Here is an 18,461-nt window from a genome sequence, read left to right as displayed (position 1 = left end):
GGAGGAGTGAGGAGGAGGAGGAAAGGAGAGCACACTTTCACACTTGCATCAGAAGTAGAGCAACCAAGAGCATTAGGGAAGGGATTGTTCCCTTGTACACATTACCAATGAGACCACACGTGGCATACTGTGCTCTGTTTTGGCTTCTTGGTACAAGGAGGATGCTGAGTAGTGGGAATGGATTTGGAAAAGAGCAACAAAACTGGTGAGGAGACAAGAAAACATGATATGAGGAGCAGCTGAGGAAAATGAGGTTGTTTAAAGTGGAGAAAAGGAGGCTGAAGGGAGAACTCGTCACTGTCTACAGCTACCTGAAGGGCGGTTGCAATGAGGACGGTGTCAGGCTCTTTCCTCTTATGCCAAGCGATAGATGGCAAGGAAGCAGACTCACGTTGTTGCAGGGGAGGTTCGGATTGGACATCAGGAAGGATTTTTTATAGTTCTGGTGGACAGAACATGGAATAGACTGCACAAGGAAGAGCTGACATCCCCATCCTTGGATGTATCCTGAAGGCGTGGGACAGTGGAGAGACTATCCAGGAGAGTGCAGCTTAGTGGGAGTGATTGCAGTGCAGGTATAGAAAGGAAAAGGAATTGATCCCTAAGAGCTCCCTGTGGCAAATGGCCATGAAGGAAAGCCTGCGTGTATGGGTCACAACAGGGGGAGCTGCTGGCAGGAAAGCATCAACTGAGAAAGAGGGCTGAAGAAAATTTGCCTAAAACCAGAACTCCATTAGCAGCAGCAGCAGCAGCAGCAGCAGCAGCAGCAGCATTGTTATCAGCATTATTGTCCTCGTTGTCATCATCATCATCATCACCATCATCATCATCACCACCACCACCACCACTCAGGGGATGTAGCTCAGCGGTAGAGCGCCTGCTTTGCATGCAGGAGGCCCTGGGTTCAACCCCCAGCATCTCCACACTTTTGCTGCCTCTGAGCAAAACCCCTCCCTCACCTTTCCTCGCTCACCTCCACACACCCTCTCCCCTTGCAGCTCTCTTGCTCCCTCTCATCCCTGCACATCACCTGCTGCTTTCCTGCACTGTCCTTCTGTTTTTATGAAGCACACAATGGACGACACTGGGAGCTGCCGGCCTGCCAGCTTCACCATTGTGATGCAGAAGATCATGGAACCTCCAAGCGCCAAGGAACAGGTAAGGAAGAGAAGTTTCTGAGAGAAGTGTTGGGCTGTCCTAACCAGCATGACTTCACCAACCAAGGGCTTGTCTGCCTTCTGTGTTACTGTGTTTCTGTGTCAGCGGACATCTAAGAATCACTGATGTAGTTTATCTGGATCATATTAAGACTTTGGACTTTCTTCTCTTCAAACTGGAAAAATATGGATTTGACAGGTAGAGTATTTGGTGGATGAGGAACTGACTTCAAGTTCACACCCGGATTCTGTTGGCCAATGGCTCAAAATCCAGGAGATCAGTGACAAGCAGTGTCCCTCTGGAGTCACTACTGCTAATATTTTAATATTTTCATCAGTTGGATTGAGTGCATCCTCAGCAAGTTTGTGGATGACACCAGGCTGTGTGGTACGTTTGACAGGATGCCATCCTGAGGGACCTAGAGGGGCTCAAGCAGTGAGCTCAGGAGAACCTCATGAGGTTCAGCAAAGCCAAACGGGGGTCTTGGGGTGACCTGAGAGTGGTCTATCAGTAACTCAGGGGGTCTGTGAGATAGAAGGAGACAGACTCTTTAGTACAGTCTGCTGCGATAGGACAAGAGGAGACGTTTTAAACTGAAAGGGGGTGTTTAGACTGGATATAAGGGAAAAAAAAAGATGATGAGGGTTGTAATGAGGGTAGCACAGGAACAGGTTGCTCGGGGAGGTGGTGGATGCCCCTTCCTTGGAGACATTGAAGGTCAGGCTGGACCGGGCTGTGAGAAACCTGACTGAGCTGAAAATGTCTCTCTTCATTGAAGGAGAATGGGACTGGATGGTGTTTAAAGGTCTTCTCCAAATCAGTAGATTCTGTGATTCTATGATCAGATCTTCCTACACAAGCAGTGGATGTATGGAAAAGAAATATGTCTTTACTGTGCACTGCAGCTTGTTGCCCAGAGTGGCTGTGCCATCTCCTTCCTTGGAGACCTTCAAAAGGTGTCTGGATACAATCCTGGGACAACTGCTGCGGGTGTCTGTGCTTGTGCAGGGCAGGGGCCAGATGGCCTCCAGAAGTCCCTCCAATGACAACGATTTGGTGGGGGTGCAGAGGAACTCTGTGAAATACAGGTGAGAGGGGAAAATGGGTGCCCTGGGGGCATCCCATGGAGGAAAAAGGGTCCTCTGGTGAGCAGTAGCAATGGTGAGCACAGTAATGGGCGGAGAGATGCTCACGAGGAGGAAATCCCAGAGCATAGTGTGGGCAGTGTAGGGTATTGTGCCTGAAAAGCTGCGGGGCAGGGGATGGAGGTGGCAAGGGCTCAGCATCCTGGATCATTGGTCCAGCAGAATGACTCCTGCTTTGGTGTCGCAAGGCCCCTCTGACCCAAACCCTCCACGATTCCCACCTCCAGGCAGGGGGTAAAATCCATCGCTGTGAGCAGGATTCGAACCTGCGCAGGGAAACCCTATTGGATTTCGAGTCCAACGCCTTCACCTCTCGGCCATCACAGCATCCCTGTCCTATGCTCAGGGCACAGCCATCCCTGTGGGGCAGCCCCAGCACCCCACAGCCCATTCCGTGGGGGTTGTGCTTAGCAGAGTGCCTGCTTTGCGTGCAGTTCCACCTCCAGCATCTCCACTCTTTTCCTCCCCAAGACACTCCAGTCTCTCAGCTGCCCAGAACAGTGTGGGGCTGCTTGAGAACACGGCTTGCCTCGGGCTGCTCCTGGCTCCTCTGCTGCGGTGAAGGAGCCAGAAGACATCCCGGGCTGCACTAGTGAAGACAAACACCTGTGAAGCACAAGAGATGAGGCTCCAAAAACGCACTGCAGTGGGGCTCGTTGGTCTAGGGGTATGATTCTCGCTTCGGGTGCGAGAGGTCCCGGGTTCAACTCCCGGACGAGCCCTTCTCTTTTCAACATTCCTGCCCTGCCCCCACACCATGCTCACATCTGGAGCGGGCCATGTGGAGTGGTGATGCTGCACCACTTCCCTCATGCTGTGCAGCCTCCCCCACTGCTGGCTGCTCCCCAACACGGCCATCACGCCTGCGCCCACCATCCTGAAAAAGAAACGCACAGGATGTGGTTGTTTTGTTGTTTTTTTGTTGTTTTTTTTCTGGGTGGGGGGTAGAGGGGGGGGGGGGGGGGGGGGGGGGGGGGGAGCTGAGCTTTGCAGGAAGTCTCCTCAGTTCCCACCCAGTTTTTCTGCCCCTGCCTACAGCTCCCCCATTCTGCCCCACGGGCTCTCCCCAAAATCATATCCTCTGGGAACCCACCCCAACTTCCCCCCTGTTGCTGATGGAGCCCACTCCCAGGCCTGGCACCGAATTGGGCAGCAGCACGCAGCGGGGTGGCCCTGGTCTGCAGGGAGCGCCGTGCCCCACCACGCACTGCGTGGGGCAGGGGGGCGCCCAAAAGGAGGGCTCGTCCGGGATTTGAACCCGGGACCTCTCGCACCCAAAGCGAGAATCATACCCCTAGACCAACGAGCCTGCATGTGTGGCCCTTTCCATCACTCCTCCTGTGCCCCATTAAGATTTGGACTGATTCCCTGTCCCTGTTTTTGTTACTGGATCCTCTACCAGCTGCTGCCTTTTCTGTGCACTCTCGTCCTCGTTTATCCTGAAGGAAACATTGAAGATATCTATCTCCAGTTTTCCTGTGGGCTCCGATGCTGGTAGGATCACCATCCAGTGTAAGCCTGGGCAGGAGCCACCAGCCCTGGGGGGATTTCTTCCTGCCAAATGCTTTTTCTGCTGGAATGGCATAGTACCTTGTTTCATCCTGAGTATTTCAGCCTTCCTCCTGGATGCCCAGAGCAGTGCTTGGCTGCCTTTCTCTTATCTGACTTGAGCTAAGTTTGGCAGGTGTGAACAATGCAGCACCTGCTTGCCAGCTGCTTTCCCCCTTGGCTGAGGCACAGCACACTGGGGTAGGGGTCTGGGGCTCAGGGTGCATAAGGACAGGGTGTCATGGGGCTGCCCTTGGGATGAGGGGACCAGCACCATGGGCGGGTTGGAACCATGGTTCAGCTGATTGAAGAGCCTCTCTACTAAACAGCAGATCCTGGATTTGACCCTCAGTGGTGCCTGGCCTGTGGGCTGATTTTCTTCCTAGCCCCTGGATGGGGACTCTGCCTGAGGCTGGGATGCCTTATAGCCAGCAGCTGGGTGAGCACAGGACACTGGGGAGAGAATCTCTGAGGTCTGCCCTGCATATGGGAAGAAGGATGATTTCCTTCTGTTCCATACTCCTGGGAAGCTTAAATTGAAGAGTTGGTACAAAAACTATCTCAGAATCCAGAATATTTGGGAAATTAAGAGGTACATTTTGCAGACCAGGTTTCTCCTGCTATCTTCCGCTTTGATTTACAGGCATACATGGTACAGAATCACGCAGGAAAATCCATCTGGTTGTAGCCCGGGGTGGGAGAAGGGCAATAGGTTGTGGAAACCTACAACCATAAGAAAAACAACCAACCAACCAACCAACCAAACAAACAAACAAACAAAAACAAACAACAACAACAAAAAAACCCAACAGATCATAAAGCCTTATTTTGGGCAAAAATAAATGTAGTGGTTCTGCCCACTCTACCCTTTATCACTCTTTGAACTGGGACCAAGAGGAGAGGGACAGAAGAGCCACAAACCTCTTGCCGTGCTGTTGAAGGGCAGGAGCACAGCTCGGTCCCACAGCCCAGCTCTCTGGGAGGAGCTGAGGAACGAGTGCTGTGCTGGTAAAATGATGCGCTGGTAGCTTTGCCAAAAACGAAAAAAATGCCCCAAACTGTACCAAGGCAGGGGACGAGGTGGCCGAGTGGTGAAGGTGATGGACTGCTAATCCATTGTGCTCTGCACGCGTGGGTTCGAATCCCACCCTCGTCGGGTTCCCTAGGTCCCATAAAGGCTCTTTCTGGGGCCTTCTGGAGCAGCCTGGACAACAGCTGAGGTCATATTTTGGTAGCCCTCCATGGGGCAACAGCAGGTGACTGTGCCATGCAGCCCCGCTCCACCTGCACATCCTCGCCGCCTGTCCCTGGCAACCAGTGCATCAGTGCTTCACTGCAGCCAGGGAAGCACGTTGTGCCAGCCTTGGAGCTGCCTTTCCTACTCTGTGTGACTCTTTCTGTTGATGAGAATGTGGCAAAGCCACGCTGTGGCTGGGGGGGTGCCCATGCTGCAGCCCCGCGTCAGCTTTTGGGCTCTCCGTGGGGCTGCATTTCCTCTCTCAGCCTGGTGAGATGCCTTGGAGCCATCAGGGAGCAGCCTGCCCCAGGAACAGGCTTCCTCTGCCCTTGCATTCGGTGATGAGGCCTCCTGCAGAAACGTGCTGGCCACGGTGATGCCACAGAGCCCCAGTTCACCTGGGGACCCAGTGATTGCGGAGTCAGTGAAACTGGATCTCCTGCAGCCCCAAGGCTTTGGGCGGGCTGTGCTCCCAGGGCTCCCCTAAAGTCTTTGCACGTGTCCTTGTGCAGAGGCCTGTGTCCTCGCTGCTCCATAGGGCTCCCGTGGGAAGCCTGCAGTGGGATGGCAGAGGCCGGCATTCCCTGGCCAAAGCCAAGCACAGGTCCCTATCCACCAGCTCTGTAGGGAACTTCTGTGAACTCCAGCAATTTCCATGGGAGGGTTTTTTTTTTGATGGGTGAATAAAACCATCCCCAGCATTTCAGGTTGGATATCAGTAAAAACTTCTCAGAAAGTGCAGTGATGCAGTGGCAGAGCTGCCCAGGGAGAGGTGGGATTGCTGTCCCTGGAGGTGTTTCAGAACCGTGGGCATGTGGCACTGAGGGCATAGAGGGGGGGAACTTAGAGGTCCTTTCCAACCCGAATGAATCCACGATTCTATGATTTCCACCTGTTAGTTGAGATTGTCAAGGAGTTTGGGAACAAAGCTACACAGGACTGAAATGGGTGCACATCCCAGATCCATTGCAAAAGTTAAGAAAATGGGCTTGATGTGTTTGGTTGCACAATGTTTTATTGGTTTTGTGGTTTCTCCAGAGAAAGTCCTGTCTCTAGCCGAAAGAGCTCACTGCCTGAAAAGAACAGGGGTTAGTGAAACCAGTCCTGTTTTTCTTCTAGATACCCTCACCCCTAGGAAGAGCTCTTTTCCCTATGGATTTTCTTTTGTTTTAATCTCTCTCGTTGCAAAAAAAAAACCTGATTATTTTGACTTCCTGACCATTGTTTTGCCCTTTCCCTTCCCCAAGCAAAGGACTTTAGTCAGTGCAGAGATCTGTTCACACTCACAATCATGCCTTCTTTAAATACCCCTCTGCTAGAACTGCAAACATCCAGCGTGCCCCGATGTTGTGCTGGAACATGATGATGCAATGTGAGCAGCCTACTCAACTAAAGTGACTCTGAAAACCCCTACAAGGCACATCTGTAACAGCGATGCTGAAACCCCCCTGGCTCCACACATGCTTACGGCCCGATACTGCCATAATTTATTTTGGGGCAGAAGGTGTTTATGCCTCCACATGGGCTCTGCTGGAGTGAAATGAGAAGCCTTCTTCCAGCTTCCCCCGGAGCCTGATGGCTCATTCCCCTGCTTGGTACAACGTCAGCGATTCCTTATCCCCAGCATGTAGCTGATTCATGTTTAAATGCAGGTCGGGACTTCTGCGACTCCCTGTCTCTCTAGCAGGTTAGCAGGGTTCACCAGAGCAATCTGGAGTCACACCTATCATTAGAATGTCTTGGCAGTTTTTCTCCATCACAGGAAAGAATAGCCGTGAACTTCTGACTCAGTGCTCCTAGTGTGTCCCAAGAGCAGGTGGGAAAGTCTCTTGGCCTCTGCCATCAGCTCACTGAGCAAAGTTGGCCGCTTACGGTCAGTGTCACCTTCAGGGATGGACTCCAGGGTCTTTTTAATGCCCTTCTGTGTATTTGGTTCATTTGCTTTTAAAATCTGCTCAACTTTCCAAGCTGAATGCATGCCTCACACCTGAGGAATATCAAATTACGAAATAGTCCACGTGGATCCAAACACATAAACTGGATCCAAATGCATAAACACTTGGTCACGCCAGATAAGCTCTGCTACATTGGGCTTGCACTGAGCCGTGTCTATGTCTGTGCCACCCAGATAGCTGGGGAAGGATGAGGGCTGCAGAACTGCAGCACCACGCGTTGGATCATCTCCCTCACCACCCCTCACCTCTGCAGCATCCCCCATCTTCCAGTCAGGATCCCGTGACGCTGAGGCAGTGCAGGCGCCTAGCTGTTTGTACTGAACTTGTGCACAGATGTATTTCTCTTAACTGGGGCTTAAGGCCCCAAATTTATGAGCTTACCTCAGGTGAACTTGGGAGCTGAATTCCCCACTGATTTACGGTTGTGCTCAGAAGAAGGTGGGGAGGGAGGGGAGGTGTGCTGGGGATGCACCTGCCCTAAATTCAGCTGAAGTACTCTCCTGTCTCATAGCATCCAACCTAAAATGTACTTTGGCCCTGGGAGGTAAGATAATTACTGCCTGTAGCTGGAATCATTTCAATCTTACTCAGTACTAAATGGAAGCAAAACATGACAGATGAAAGATGAAACTTTTTAATCAGCTGGGGGAGCTTTCCAGGAGAAAACTGCTGGTTACTGGGAAGTTTCATGTGGAAAGAATGCGCCAGCTCCCCTGGGGGTCGGGGCACCCTATATAACACCAGGTGCTGCTGGGCCCTGCCACCTGCTTCCCAACTGCTGCATCCTCTGCTGCCCAGGTAAGTTAAGATGCTCCGTTCCTTCCTCTGACCGAGCTGCTGTCGGCACTGATGTGCGCTGCCTGGTTCTCAGAGAGGGGTCGAGGTTTGTTGTCTGCCTCCCACCTGTGGAGGCCTCGGGGGAGGGATTCTTCTTGCCATCACATGAGGGTGCAAGGGGATGAGGAATGCCAGGTGAACTGGGTATGTGCCACAGGGATCTGTAGCTACCTAGCAAGGCACGTCCGGCATGGATTTTTTTGCTAAAAAAGAATATAAAGAGCAAAAAGAATAGCACATTCCCTGGTTACAGAGATCAGTGCCCCCCTGTTGAAGGGAGGGCAGCAGAGATGCCTTTAATTTTAGCCTGTGCTAAATCCAGCTCACTCGTGTTGCGTTGATTTAAGTGTTTTTTACAGCAACAGGAAGCATTCCAGTGAGCACTCAGCTTGCTGAAGGAGCGCTGTCACCTCTCCAGCTCTGCCTCCCAGGGCAGGTCATTCAAATGAAATCAAATTATCCCTACCTCTGGCTGCCAGAGCCACCAAGTTAGAGCTCAGCAGGGAAAGGACAGCATCTGCCCTGCGCTTACACCCTCCTCTGCCTTCCAGGTGCCTGTTCTCGCTGCGCAATGTCCTGCTACGACCTGTGCCTGCCCGCCTCCTGCAGCCCCAGGCCACTGGCCACCAGCTGCAATGAGCCCTGCTACCGGCGCTGCTGGGACTCCACCGCCGTCATCCAGCCCCCCACCGTGGTGGTGACCTTGCCTGGGCCCATCCTCAGCTCCTACCCGCAGAGCACCACGGTGGGGTCCACAGCGTCGGCAGCAGTTGGGAGCTACCTCCGGTGCTGTGGGGTGCCAGTGGCCTCCGGTGGCACACGGGGGTTGGGGAAAGGGGCCTTGCTGTGCCTCAGGGGTGGGCTGTAGGGTGTCCCCGTCGGCCAACTCGTCCCACTGAGGCCAGCAAGGAAGGAAAACCGAAGCACGGGAACAAGACTGGGGAAGAGGACTAAGGAAGTTCCCGCGTGTTTCCAAGCCATTGGGGGCACCTGCAACTCTCCCAGCAGGAAGGGATCCTCGGGTACTTTTCGTTCAAGATCGCGCCTCTGTAGACCTTTCTCTAGCTATGCCTTACTGTATGCTTCCATGTAAGTGTGACACCCTGTGGTGTTACTCAGCATTTACTATTAGCTTATAGCTGGCTGCAGACAGAAGATGGTGCCAAGAGCTGCAGAGGCAGCAGGGGCAGAGGAACACCTCGTAGGGGTCGTTTTGTCCTTAAATAGTGTTTGTCCATTCCTATAGTGAGCATTAGAAATGCACTTCTCATACTCTCAACTGGTTTATTCTATTTCTTTTTCTCATTAAAGACATGCTACATCATAGCCTGAGTCTTCGTGTTCTTTTTGCCTCTGGTCTGAAGTGGTGACGTGCTCTGGTCGCAACTTATTGCTGTGTGGGTGTTGTATTTTCGGTCTGAAATGGGAATTTCTGGTGCTAGTGCCACACTGTGCTGATGTGAGCACGTGGCTTGCTGTGTCCAGCCCAAAGGAAAACTTTTGCAGACCTTTATTTCTGCCCTACAGCAAATACCAGCTTAGGGACACATGCAACAGCCTCACTGCCTTTTCCCACAAGACTGTGGCAACATCAAGGTTTGCTGCTTCAAAATGGTATTTTGCCTGTTTTTGCAGTGAGTTTTTGGTTTGATGGAGGGTAAAGAGAGATAAGTTGCCTTCTTGGGAGGCGCTTCTCTGAATGGTCACCCTTTGTCCAATTTTGCCCAGAGAGCTGGGATCACCGTCTCTGGAGATGTTCCACAGCTGCAGAGATGTGGCACCAAGGGACGTGGTCAGCAGGCATGATGGGGTGGGCTGATGGTTGGACTTGGTGATCTCAGAGGTCTTCCCCAGCCTTAATGACCCCACAAGTCTATGACTAAAGCTACCTGGGGCAGCTGCAGTATAATCAGGGAATGGAGAGATCAGCACATGCCAGACCACTCCTCTTGGATCCTTGCTTTCTGTTGCTGAACAGAATAATGTAAAACCACATAGAACATTAGAGAAAGGCCCTAATGCTATCGTGCTGGCTGCTGACACACTTGGAGCTGGATAACAGCTGTGATTTCTGTGCAACAAGAACATTTCTGTCATTTCCAGTCTTCCTTTCTGCTTTCAATGATGGCAGAGGTGGGATCTCCATGTATCTCCATGAAAAAATCACTTAAAACAACCTGTTGTATTAAAAATATATTCAAAATGAATACAGAATCTCTCTTTCCATATGTTTCAGGGGACTTCCTCAGATCTAATGAGGATATCTCTATTTCTGGCCATAGCTACAGCACAAGCTCCTCCCTGAGCTATTCCCAAAAATAAGGGCCTGCAGATTTAGACTGAAGTCATTAGATGAAGAAGAATAACTATTTTACAGGGAGAGGAGGTAGGCACTGAGTAAGCCTCTTTGTAAGATGCCACGGAACATCAAGCAGAACATTTTCAGCTAATGAAATGAGGAATAAGAGTGCAACTAAGTCCTCCATAGACTTTGTATAAATCTTTCAGTCTTTGTACATTTTGGTGGTGTGAAAATCTACACAGAGCTTATGAGTGTTTAGAATGAGGTATTATGCTGGGCTTGGAAGCAAGTTGGTCTTACCAAGCTCAACTGGTTCTACTGCTCAGATCTTCATAGAAGTGCTCCTAATTAGGAAATACCCTGCATGGCACTTGCTAGGCAATTAGAGCTCTGGGAACAAAGAGGTGTGGGTTCCCATCCATGTTCCAAGGACTACTGAGGTATTTTTAGACCAACTGCAGACATTGTTCCATAGAGAGGGAATGCGAAATTGTCTCGAGTGCCGCAAAGAGGAAAAGCAGTGAATTAGTAGCAAGAGCATCATTAGAAAGTTATAGGCATCTGAGGCTGGTACATCTGCTTTCCAACAGCCTGCTGCATAGGACAGTGCAGGATGGAGCAGGGGAAAAGCGTAATGACATTTTGATATAGCATTTCACAATGACTCCATGGGTGAGATGGTACAGACTTTTTTTTTCTGAAGAGCCAGTGTCTCAAAGGAGACTGAAATCCATGCAAGTCCTTAATTTGACTTGAAATTTGTGACGTCTCAGTGCAGACAGAACTGGGGAAAGGAGAATCTGCAGCCCTGCAGTGATCCCCAGCACAAGGCACCAGGCACCTGTCTCCAGGGCTGCTGTGACTCATGGCTGGGAGCCTGGCCATCTTGGTTTCCAGCTCAAGAGCTGTCCTGAATTCACTCCACTTTGTTTTCCCCCCAGACAGTGCTTGCCCCAAGCAGAACCACACAGACTTGCTAATTAGGCCCTAAAATACAGGTTCCTGTAAAGACGTTGCAGCCACAGGCCCAGTGAGAAACTGGAAACTACATATGAAGACTGAGATGAAAAATAGAGCTCAGTGGGTGGAAAGAGGCACATAGAAGGAAATAGGTGGGTGCTGGGGTTTGGTCACAGCATTACTTTCTCATGGCTTCCAGCAGCAACGACAGCAGCACTGCTCAGAAAAGACTGGAGCGTAATCTAAATGACTCTTGGGCCATGCCTGGATCTATAGAGTTTCGTGACTTTTGTTGTCCTCTCATCTTTCTGACCTGTTCATGTCCTTGGAAGAAACCTCTTCCCCACCAAAACACAGGATCCTCCTCCTTCAGCAATCTGTGCTTCCTGGAGGCTCCTACTTCCCTTCATTTTCATTCTTCTATCCTTCACTTTTGTGGACCCAATTGCACTAGCAAAAATTACAGTGGTGGAGTACTCCAGCTCAAATCATGATGTTCTGGAACTGGGATGGTGGCAACTCCCTTTTAGGAGATCATGTCCACCGGGGTGTTGATCTCCTTTTTAGGTTGTTTATTACCACAAGCTCATCCCAGCTTACACCACCACCCTTGGTGAATGGACTCACTTGGTTTGTTCTGCATTTCTGTGCTTGGGGAAGCCAACAGTAGCAGAGAGCAAGTATCTACTGCATAAGGAAAGCCCACAGCTCTTTCCAAGTGCAGTGATGGGTGCCTGGCTCCTCTGGGGATGGAGAAAGGGGAGAGGAAGGATGAAGTCATGGCTTGGGCTGCAACAAATGGAGACACACAAAGAATTGTCATGGAAAAGAGAGGACTGCTACAAATGGTGAGTCAGTGAGACTGTCAGGAGTGGAAGCCCCAGGCAAACTGGGTTTGGTGATAAAAATGAACAGATTGTTAGTGACTAGGTGGTTACTGAGACAGCAGGATTCCAGTACTTCTGAGTTGTGTGACAGGGATAAGAAGGAGGAGAGATTGCTGCTCAGGTGGGCAAACTGCCCCAGACACCAACGGCTGCACCCACAGACCAGCCATGGGGCAGAGGCCTGCAAAAGCCTGGGGACCCAGACAGGCAGTGATTCCAGCCTTGGGGAGCTCCACAGTGAGGGCTGTGGTTCTTCCTCAGGGCTGGAAATCTTACAGAGCAAAGTAATCACAGGTCACCCACACACCTGAGTCACAAAGGAAAAGGCACAGAAATCAAAAGGCACCAGTATCCTGGTCTGGTCCTTCTGGTGCCACTCATGGAAGCAGGGACCCGTGGCTCACATCCTGATGAGCTGGAAGCTCCGTTTGTTTTGTCAGCACTGTGCTGCACCCTGAGCCTAAACCAGCACCATAGACTGTACTCAGCTACCCACAACCTCTGAGTTGCTCCCCTTGGGGATGGGGTGACAGGGGTGCCAGCACAGCCCAGGTCCAGAATGTTTACAGCATCCTGGACTGAAACAGCCAGGGATGCAAGTTTGAAACTCAATAATTATTAAGTTAAATATTCCAAGGCTATAATTTTCTGTTTGTTGAGATGTGTCTGCACTGTTCTGAGGGAAGATGAGGGTGATCTGCTTACGGCTGTGTAAAGGTGGTTCTTGCTTGCGTTCCTTGAGTGGTGGTGGTGGAGCTGGGCAAAGCTGCTCACTGGGCCATGGTGCTTTGCTCTTCCGTCTCCATCTTCAGCATGAGGAGTGGCCCAGGCCTGGTCCTGGCTGTGCTGTGGGGTGTTAGTGTGTGTTAGAGAAGTGACATCCGTGCACACAGGGTCTGTTCTCAGCTGTGAGCATTGGGGCCACTCAGGGCAGAGGTGTGGAAAAGAGTTGGGCTCACACCTCTGACACCCAAAGCAAGAATCATACACAGACCAATGAGCCAGGGCACACAGGCTCCCCCAGCAGCACGCTGTGCCAGCAGCTCTTGTCCTGGGCACTGCACTGCACAGAGGCTTGCAAACACCAGGCACAGGCACTGCGCAGTGCAGAGCAGTCCCAAGCATAACGAAACTTGGCCTTCCACTTCCCCACCTCTTGCAGGGCTGCAAAACTGGGCAGCCGGTGGGGCCTCTGTCCCTCCTGCACTGGGCTGCCCATACACACACCCCTGCCAGGGGCTTTGATGTGGATTCAAACACGGAGCTGCCAGTCACAGCTGGAGGAGACACATGCAGCCTGTCCTTGGCAGGGTCTCAGAATGGCACTCCCATCTCCAGGCCAGGGGTAAAATCCTTCGCTGTGAGCAGGATTCGAACCTGCGCAGGGAAACCCTATTGGATTTCAAGTCCAACGCCTTCACCCCTCGGCCATCACAGCCTCAGCCTGGTGCCCCTGGGGGCACTCCTGTCCACAGCCCTGGGCACACCATGTCCCATGGCATTACCTAGGCACTCGTAAGTACACCCATGGCCCCCCCATCCTGCAGTTCAGGAAGTCCTGCTGGGAGGCTAGGAGACCCCCACAGTGTGCCTGGAGCCTGGTAGCAGGAACTGAGCCCAGCAGTGCCAGAGGCTGCGCTGCCCGCAACACCCCAGTGCATGGCACTTCTGAGTGGGACCCCAACAAGCTGCACATCTTAGCTTTTTTTTTGGTCTAGGGATATGATTCTCACTTAGAGTGCAAGAGCTCCTGGCTTCAGCTCCTGGAGCCCTCCCCTTTTGGACACCATTGCCCTTCAGGCTGTAAGGACAGGGCACTGATCAGACCCAAAGCCCTGCAGCACCCTGACATCTTGGGCACAACTCCCCTGCTTACTTTGCTTCCCACCACGGCCAGCAGCCATGTACTGACTTGTTGGTTGGCAAAATTCCGAGCAAAGTCATGGCCAGGTCAAAGTCCCTCCTAGTTAGGAACATCAGAATTGACTGAGTTAGAAAGAATGTTTAAAATTCAACTAGTTCAATTTCCTTGCAGTGAACAGGGACATCTACAGCTACATCAGGTTGCTCAGAGCCCCATCCAGCCAGACCTTGAATGTCTCCAGGGATTGGGCATGCACCACCTCTCCGGGCAAACTATGCCAGCCAGTGCTTCACAACCCTCATCATATATTTTTTTCCTTATATCTAGCCTAAGTCTCCCCTCCTTCAGTTTGAAACCTCTTGTCCTAACAGACCCAGCTAAAGAGTCTCTTCCCTTCTTTTTTATTGAACTCCTTGTGATACTCATAGGCGGCTATCAGGTCTCCCCAAGACCTTGCACATGGCACTGTTGAAACTCATGAGGTTCTCCAGGGCTCACTGCTCAGCCTGTCTAGGGCCCTTAGATGACATCTTGTTCCTCAAGTGTGACAACCACGCCAAATAGCTAAGGGTGCACTTGATACCACCGATGAAGACATTAGAGTATCGGTCCCAGTAGTGACCTCAGAGGGACACCTCTTGTCATTGGCCTCCTGGACACTGAAACATTGACCACCACACTCTGGGAACAGTCTTGCAACCAGTTACTCATCTATCGATCACTCTCAAATTAATTTCTTTACAATTATGGAGAGAAGAATGTGGTGGGGGACCATGTCAAAGACCTTACTGAAGTCCACAGAAAATGCATCAGTGACTCTTCTGATGTCCATTGATGCAGTTACAACACCACAGAGGGCCACTAGGTTTGTCAGGAAGGTCTTATCCTTGGTGAAACCATACTGGTTGTCCCTTATCTTGTACTTCTCTTCCATGTGCCTTGGCACAGCTTTCAGGGTGATCTGTTCCATGACCTTCCCAGCAGAGCAGTGAGGCTGACAGGTCGGGTCAGTAATTCCCTGTGTCGTCCATTGTGTGCTTCATAAAAACAGAGAGGACAGTGCAGGAAAGCAGCAGGTGATGTGCAGGGATGAGAGGGAGCAAGAGAGCTGCAAGGGGAGAGGGTGTGTGGAGGTGAGCGAGGAAAGGTGAGGGAGGGGTTTTGCTCAGAGGCAGCAAAAGTGTGGAGATGCTGGGGGTTGAACCCAGGGCCTCCTGCACGCAAAGCAGGCGCTCTACCGCTGAGCTACATCCCCTGGGTGATGATGATGACGACGACGACGATGACGACGACGACGACGACGACGACGACGACGACGACGACGACGACGACGACGACGACGACGACGACGACGACGACGACGACGACGACGAGGACAATAATGCTGATAACAATGCTGCTGCTGCTGCTGCTGCTGCTGCTGCTGCTGCTGCTGCTGGAGTTCTGGTTTTAGGCAAATTTTCTTCAGCCCTCTTTCTCAGTTGATGCTTTCCTGCCAGCAGCTCCCCCTGTTGAGACCCATGCACGCAGGCTTTCCTTCATGGCCATTTGCCACAGGGAGCTCTTAGGGATCAATTCCTTTTCCTTTCTATACCTGCACTGCAATCACTCCCACTAAGCTGCACTCTCCTGGATAGTCTCTCCACTGTCCCACGCCTTCAGGATACATCCAAGGATGGGGATGTCAGCTCTTCCTTGTGCAGTCTATTCCATGTTCTGTCCACCAGAACTATAAAAAATCCTTCCTGATGTCCAATCCGAACCTCCCCTGCAACAACGTGAGTCTGCTTTCTTGCCATCTATCGCTTGGCATGAGGAAAGAGCCTGACACCGTCCTCATTGCAACTGCCCTTCAGGAAGCTGTAGACAGTGATGAGTTCTCCCTTCAGCCTCCTTTTCTCCACTTTAAACAACCTCACTTTCCTCAGCTGCTCCTCATATCATGTTTTCTTGTCTCCTCACCAGTTTTGTTGATCTTTTCCAAATCCATTCCCACTACTCAGCATCCTCCTTGTACCAAGAAGCCAAAACAGAGCACAGTATGCCACGTGTGGTCTCATTGGTAATGTGTACAAGGGAACAATCCCTTCCCTAATGCTCTTGGTTGCTCTACTTCTGATGCAAGTGTGAAAGTGTGCTCTCCTTTCCTCCTCCTCCTCACTCCCCCTGCTTCCTACTCCACAGCAGCCTTGTAAATAAGGCCTTGTACACGGGAAGGCAATGAGCAAGAGTGCTTTTGCTAAAACAGATTAACAAGCAATAATCTGCCTCACTCTGGGGACCTGATGAAATGGATAGCAGACACCTGGTTCAACAGCTGAAGGCCAATCGAGCAGGCCCCTCAAAAGTATCACTGTCAATCGATCCTACACCCATAAAGAGTGAGCAGCCCATACAATGGCCTGGGTTGCAAAGGAGCACAGTGCTCATCCAGCTCCAACCCCCTGCTGTGTGCAGGTCACCAACCAGCAGACCAGGCTGCCCAGAGCCACATCCAGCCTGGCCTTGAATGCCTGCAGGGATGGGGCATCCACAGCCTCCTTGGGCAACCTGTTCCAGTGCCTCACCACCCTCTGGCTGAAAAACTTCCTCCTCATATCCAACCTCAACCTCCCCTGTCTCAGATTAAAACCATTCACCCTTGTCCCATCAGGCCCTGGTGCTCTCCATCAGGGCAGCAAGTTGCATGGCAGGACTGCCCTCAAGTAAGGATGTCTCTTGAGGTTTGTCCCATGCAGAGATCCAATCCCTTGCACTGCAATGCCAAGATGCCCTACCAATACTGATCCTCACCAGGTGGCCAGTAGTTTGTTTTAAGCCTTGTTGGCTTTGCTAAGATTGTGTCTTAGGTTGATTGGGAAGTAACGATCCCTAAAACACACATGACTGACCAAGTGTGGGGCGAGCAGCAGATCCAGGTACAGCTGGGCTCCCTACTTCTGTGGTTCAGGGAGTTCTCTCTGAAACTAATAACTCAGCGGGAGGGTCTCCTGCCTGTGAGTGTTTAACCCTACCCTCTCCTGTGCATCCAGCCCTGTCTTATATGAGGGTTAAGTTGCTGTGAAATCACTACACTGTGTCTGTTATATCAATAAATACATCTTCTCTCTCACCAGTACAGCGTAGTTGTTGCCATCTGTGGCAGCAGGGCTGGCTGCCATTGGCATCCTTGTCCTCCGGGGTGCTCTGCTGACTCAGCTCAGCCAGCTGTAGCCCAGCACCCCTTTTCTGCTGGGCAGCTTTCCAGGCACTCTTCTCCAAGCCTGTTGTGCTGCACGAGGCTGTTATCACCCAAGTGCACTTCCCAGCACTTTCCTTGTTGAACGTCTTCAAGTGAACTCAGCCCTTTGACTGAGTCTATCCGGATCTCTCTGCAAAGCCTTCCTGCTCTCACGTGGATCTCCTCTCTTGGTATCATCTGCTCCTGGGTCATGGCAACCCATATTGTCAGTACAATCTGGGGGGTGTAAGGATGGAGCACTGCCCTGCCACAATGGACCTGGGGGTGCTGGTGCATGGCAGCTGCACGTGAGCCACTGCTGTGACAGCACAAAGCCAACCACACCACTGCTCCTGTGCAAGCCATGGGCTGCCAGATCTCCAGCAGAATGCTGTGGGGGACAGTACCAAGGGCTTTGCTGACGAGTAGGCTGACTACATCAACAGCCTTTCCCTCATCCGCCAGGCCGGTCACTTAGTCATAGAAGGAGATGAGGTTGGTCAGGCAGAACCTGCCTTTCACGAACCCATGCTGGCTGGGCCCGATCTCCTGGTTGTCTCATACGTGCTATGATTGTGCTCAAGGCAATCTGTTCCACAACCTTCTCCAATACTGAGATTTTTGGTCACTTCTTCATGGAAGCTTATGACATTTACTGAGCTTTGTGACTCTGACTTCAGCTTGGTGAAACTCTGTTGAGTGCAAACATGATGGAGTGCTTATGGAGGTGTTAGGTGCTGACTTTGGAGCCCAGCAGCTCAGTGGTGCTGAGAGGCAGCAGGGGGTGCAGCAGTGTGCTAGGCCCAGCCCCTGCCCCATTCCTGCAGGGTCTCCACTCAGTATAGTGCAGAGTAGTTCTGCCTGAATTCTGGGTTTGACTGGGCAATGGGAACTGGGAGCTCTGGCAGCCAAAAGTGAGAATCGTAACCCAATGCAAAGAAATGGAGAGTCAGGCTGCCTGAGTCCCCCTCCCCCCTCCGCCCTGTGCTGGCTGTTGGGGTTTGGGGGCAGCACTGGCACAGGCACTGCTGGGGACAGGTATTGCTGGCAGACCCCAGGCACTGAGAGGGCCCAGGGCTATTGTGGGCACAGCGGGCTCCGCACAGACCTTCCCTCTGTGCAGAATGGGCTGTGGGGTGCTGGGGCTGCCCCACAGGGATGGCTGTGCCCTGAGCATAGGGCAGGGATGCTGTGATGGCCGAGAGGTGAAGGCGTTGGACTCGAAATCCAATAGGGTTTCCCTGCGCAGGTTCGAATCCTGCTCACAGCGATGGATTTTACCCCCTGCCTGGAGGTGTTGAATGCACACCGGGGTCTCAGCCCATCTCTTGTGGGTTTCCTCCTCAAA

The 18,461-nt window shown here is 51.9% G+C and overlaps 8 non-coding genes across 8 annotated transcripts; 4 read left to right on the top strand and 4 right to left on the bottom strand.

The window, feature by feature from the left end:
* Positions 1–851: 851 nt before the first annotated feature.
* Positions 852–923, top strand: TRNAA-UGC (transfer RNA alanine (anticodon UGC)). The gene has a single exon. It is a non-coding gene; the product is annotated as a tRNA-Ala (tRNA).
* A 1,625-nt stretch (positions 924–2,548) lies between these two features.
* On the bottom strand, positions 2,549–2,630 carry TRNAS-CGA (transfer RNA serine (anticodon CGA)). The gene has a single exon. It is a non-coding gene; the product is annotated as a tRNA-Ser (tRNA).
* Positions 2,631–2,953: 323 nt separating this feature from the next.
* TRNAP-CGG (transfer RNA proline (anticodon CGG)) lies at positions 2,954–3,025 on the top strand. The gene has a single exon. It is a non-coding gene; the product is annotated as a tRNA-Pro (tRNA).
* A 515-nt stretch (positions 3,026–3,540) lies between these two features.
* TRNAP-UGG (transfer RNA proline (anticodon UGG)) lies at positions 3,541–3,612 on the bottom strand. The gene has a single exon. It is a non-coding gene; the product is annotated as a tRNA-Pro (tRNA).
* Positions 3,613–4,925: 1,313 nt separating this feature from the next.
* On the top strand, positions 4,926–5,007 carry TRNAS-GCU (transfer RNA serine (anticodon GCU)). The gene has a single exon. It is a non-coding gene; the product is annotated as a tRNA-Ser (tRNA).
* Positions 5,008–13,385: 8,378 nt separating this feature from the next.
* Positions 13,386–13,467, bottom strand: TRNAS-UGA (transfer RNA serine (anticodon UGA)). The gene has a single exon. It is a non-coding gene; the product is annotated as a tRNA-Ser (tRNA).
* Positions 13,468–15,076: 1,609 nt separating this feature from the next.
* On the bottom strand, positions 15,077–15,148 carry TRNAA-UGC (transfer RNA alanine (anticodon UGC)). The gene has a single exon. It is a non-coding gene; the product is annotated as a tRNA-Ala (tRNA).
* A 3,153-nt stretch (positions 15,149–18,301) lies between these two features.
* On the top strand, positions 18,302–18,383 carry TRNAS-CGA (transfer RNA serine (anticodon CGA)). Its single transcript has one exon. It is a non-coding gene; the product is annotated as a tRNA-Ser (tRNA).
* The last annotated feature ends 78 nt before the right edge of the window (positions 18,384–18,461 follow it).

This window comes from Lagopus muta, chromosome 8, assembly GCF_023343835.1.
Source record: "Lagopus muta isolate bLagMut1 chromosome 8, bLagMut1 primary, whole genome shotgun sequence".
Taxonomy (NCBI): domain Eukaryota; kingdom Metazoa; phylum Chordata; class Aves; order Galliformes; family Phasianidae; genus Lagopus; species Lagopus muta.
This window is presented reverse-complemented; position numbering and strand designations above follow the sequence as displayed.